The following is a 4,255-nucleotide window of genomic DNA, read 5'->3' as shown; positions in this document are numbered from 1 at the left end:
GTAATCCGATACAGGACAGCTGGCTGACACACAGCTGAGTGTTAGCGTGGCGTGGGGTAAGAAAGAGGGGTGTCAGAGCCGCGGTGGAGTGATGAAAGCTTACAGTCATCTGTGCCATATGTGAGATTTGAAACTGCGTCCTTCAGTCTGCATGCACTCCGTTTGCCTCCTATGCTTCTGCTACAAATGCACATCTGTTCATTATTCACAGTCTCTGAGTGTGTTTGTGCGAGAGACGGAGCGGTTCCCCTGCCACTGTGCCCACCACATTCATGCACTTAATGATTCAGCACACAAGGACTAACCATGCAGATATGGATTTGAATCTGCTGGACCAACATGTGCTCAGTCTTTCTGCAGGGCCTGGCAGAAGTGTGCACACCCCTAGACTTTGGCACCATGAACTAGAATGTGTTTTATTAGGATTTTATAAACAAAGCAGCACATAAATGTGAAGGGGAAAGACGGCGATGCACAGTGACGACCTCCCATGGCTGCAGTTGGAGCCGAGTGTGTGTTTATGGTGTGTTACTACCAGCTTTGCTCATCTGGAGACTGAAACTGTTCAGTTCTGTCAGACTGGACAAAAAGCAACCGAGAACCTCAATCTCCAAGTGTTGTCTGAGATTCTTGCTTGGATTTAAGTCTGGATTTGACTAGGCTGTCCTAATACACGACTAATTCAAGCCATTGTCACTTTGGCCGCCTGTTTAGAATCGTTTTCTATTGGCAGTCAAAACAGCATGATGCTGCCACTACCAAGTTTCACCACAGGGACATATGAAACACATAATTGTGTTTTACATAATGCCCAAAATGGCCCCCTTCCGATTTCCATCAAGACCTGCATTCACACTGCAGGTCTTGATGCTCATTTCTGATTTACTTTTCTTTGTTCTACTTGATCGTTCATACCATCAGTTCAGTCAGACTTATGTGTGGATAGTTTACGATCCCAAAGCGACCCGCTTTTACAGAAGAAGTTGATTGTTGAGCAATGGGAGCCGACAGGATTATCACAAGATGAAGGAAGCTAATAAAAAGAAGAAAGCTTCAACCATTGTTTATGTACAGATTTACTGCTTCTCCTCCTGGAGCACACTTATGTCCAACGACACAAGGCGGATCTAATGCAATTTGACTGCAGGCTCTTGAAAACAGTTGCTGATTTAGTACCACATGTTTTTATTTTTTACGTTGTGCTGTTCAGGCAGGGGAAAAAGCCGTATTTGGGTCACGTTCCCCAGCTGCGAGAGTCTAGCCTTGAAGCTGTCATGTCAACCGATTCTCCCACCTGAGCTGTGGCTCTCTGCACCTCCTCCACTGCCTCTTGGCTGCATTCCCAATCAATGTTCTCCAGTTCTCATGCCATGAACACATCTTCACATCTTGTTTTCTGATTGAGAAGTGGACTTTATAATCTAAACCTTCATGTAGACCAGTTCCTTGGTCTACATGATGCTGTTTGTTCACAAATGTTCTCTAACAAACCTCTGATGTTTGCATACTGAGATTAAATTACACATTATATGACTATTTCTTAATAAGGAGACTTCTGATGTTACGTTTTTCCACTAGATTTTATTTAGGGTCACCAGAGTAAATGGAGCTGGACACAAGTGCATGCCAGAGTTATTTGATTTATACTTTTTTCTTCCATTTCACAATTATTTACCATGTCATGTTGGTCAATGTTATGAAATCCAAAACAAAATGTGTAAGAGCATGAATCTTTTTTTCAGGTTGTGTGTGTGTGACGCTCCGTTGACGTTACCTTTTCCGTCTGTGCGCCTCTGTAATCCAAATCAGCTCCACATGTTATCCAGGTTTAGGTCTGTGTGTTTTGTGTGTGTGGATGAGGATGTGTGTCGGTGTTGAGCGCAGATCTCGCCTCAGGTGTTTGTGCTGATACGAGGCCAGCCCAGGGCTGGGTGGGTTGTGTTTTTACTGGTGAAACCTGTCCCACTCACTCCTCCGCACAGCAAAAAGGGAAAAGGCTGATGTAGGTCAACCTCTTGAAACCAGAGAGTTGAAGAAATCCCAATCCCACGATATCCGCTTAGGCTTTTATAGACTGAGAAAAACCTGGAAAATCCCGATTGGCTTTCTCGGTCCCGGCGGCGTATTCCAAAAATGTGAAGAGAGATCCAAGAATCCACTTTGCTAAAAATCCGATTTGTGGCGTCTTGATGCGATTTCCTCCTGGCCGTGCTCAACTTTGCTCCTTCCCTCCTGGTTTTCATTCCTGTTCATTCTTCGTCTTTTATCTTTCATCCCCTCCACTTCCAGCTCTGATCCCCTGCCCGCTCGGCGTGATGCACATTTACTCTCCGACTCTGAATTAGTCGTTTCTCGTGACCTTGGGTGGAAATTGAGGGAAGCGGGATTGTCGAGACGGACGTATCGTTAGAAATCTGAAACAAAAGACGCGTGGACAGTGTGAAAATGCTGAACGCGAGACGTGCAGTCGCATCTTTCACCCTAACTTCCCCCTCCTGTCCATCTCCCCTCTCTCATCCCAAAGGATGCAACTCAACCTCACCCTCCCTAACCCCCGCCACACCTCCTCCTCTTCCTCGCCTCTCCTTCCTCTCACTCCCTTTCACCTGTCTGTCAGAAACAATCAATAGCTGCGAGACCCTCTTAACGCTCCTCAGCGGGCTGCATTGGCTTATTGCTGCACAAATGCACTCGTGCACGCACACGCGTGGTCGTGCAGCACTTTCACACACCTCCACAGTCGCTGCCACCACATTCAGTAAGTAGTCATGCAGTGATACTCTTGCACACACTCTGCCTCTTCCTCCCTGTCAGCACACACACACACACACGCAGACACACACGGACTCACACAGCTTAATGAAACAACTGAGCTATTGATCAGCTCCATGAATGTCAGACAGTTCAAAACTCCCCCACAGCCTCCCACCCTCTCTGTTTGCCTGTCAATCAATCTCCAAAAGCCAACTCTGTTAAAAAAAAAATCTCGTCTGTGCAAAGTGTGTTACATCCGTGCAGTTTCTCTGCTCCAAACCGAGGAATCTGGGATGCATTTGTTTCCCCACTTGCTTACTTTCCTCCTTGGCAATTCCAATTTAGCTATTTAAGCGATAGCGTCGTCGCTCTGTCCCCGTCCGACAGGCTCTGCCCGGCGTTCTGTGATGAAAAGGTGGAATTACTAACCTTGTTTTCCGGATCATTCCACCGCGACTCCTGGAGCAGTCACATCTCTCCGTCTCCGTGGCTCTCGCTCTATCTCAGCTCCGCAGAAAAACACCCATCTCTCTCTCTCTCCCCCTCTCTCCTTCGGTTTTTCCCTCTCTCTATCTCTCTGTCTATCCCAACACCCCTCCTCCTCCTCCTTGCTGCTCTCTCCCCTCAGTCGGTCTCGACAGCTGCAGCAGCGCTCTGTCTGCCTGCACTGACGCTCTTCCGTCAGGCTGTGGGCTGATTGAATTTTAAGTCATGTTAATCCCACTGAACAGGTACTGAATGAAGGAGGGACGAAGAACGGAGAGAGAGAATAACAGGGATGCAGGCGAATCACAAACCTCCGCTCACTCTCTGTCTCTCTCTCTCCAGGTTTTTTTTTTCAAAACTTCATCCTACTCTTCCTCATTATAATTTCATCCGTCTTCCTGTCCTCTTGGTTTTTCCTTCGTATTGCTGATTGACTTCATCCTCATGTGGTGAAGAAGAGCGTCATTCCCAAGTCGGAGCAGAAAAAGGCATTTGTGATCCGTCTCCGCCGCACCAAGCTGAAGGAATGCACAAGAGAGGGAGGCATGAAGATCAGGAGGATGAGGGATGCTGGGACGAGGCGATGGAGGGAGGGGAGGGTGCAAGAAAACAGAGAGAATCATGAAGAAGAGGAAAGATTAGGTGAGAGGAAGAACTGGACACAGAGGAGGAGAAAATGAAGCTCTGAGTAACAGACTGCGCAGCAGAGGAGCAAATCACATTACTGGGATAATTTATTCCACAATTACAATCGTTTTTTTTTTTGCTTTTAATTAATAAATGTCAAAATTAAGATGTGTTTGCGGAAAATAAGATTAACATTTTTCCTTTAACGTGAGATTGGAGCTCGGCGTCGTGTGAGACAGAAACGATGCAGGACTGTAAAAGTGACACAAAGAAGGAAAAATGTCGACTTTCCACTGCAGAAACAGGTTGGATTTACATTAATTACAAGCTTCAGCGTGCATTTAAGCATTTTACATGACAACTTTTCATGGTTTTAGACAAAAAAATT

The 4,255-nt window shown here is 46.3% G+C and overlaps 1 long non-coding RNA gene across 1 annotated transcript; it reads right to left on the bottom strand.

Annotated features, from left to right (window-relative positions):
- Nucleotides 1-899: 899 nt before the first annotated feature.
- LOC106954385 (uncharacterized) lies at nucleotides 900-3,958 on the bottom strand. The gene is made up of 2 exons (XR_001426350.1): nucleotides 3,184-3,958; nucleotides 900-2,414 (listed from the first exon to the last, which is right to left on the bottom strand). It is a non-coding gene; the product is annotated as an uncharacterized LOC106954385 (long non-coding RNA).
- Nucleotides 3,959-4,255: the final 297 nt, after the last annotated feature.

This window comes from Poecilia latipinna, unplaced genomic scaffold (genome assembly GCF_001443285.1).
Source record: "Poecilia latipinna isolate Pla-1442-1.1 unplaced genomic scaffold, P_latipinna-1.0 Scaffold651, whole genome shotgun sequence".
In the NCBI taxonomy this organism is placed as follows: domain Eukaryota; kingdom Metazoa; phylum Chordata; class Actinopteri; order Cyprinodontiformes; family Poeciliidae; genus Poecilia; species Poecilia latipinna.
Note: the sequence above shows the minus strand (reverse complement) of the source record. Positions and strands in the feature narration are given on the sequence as shown.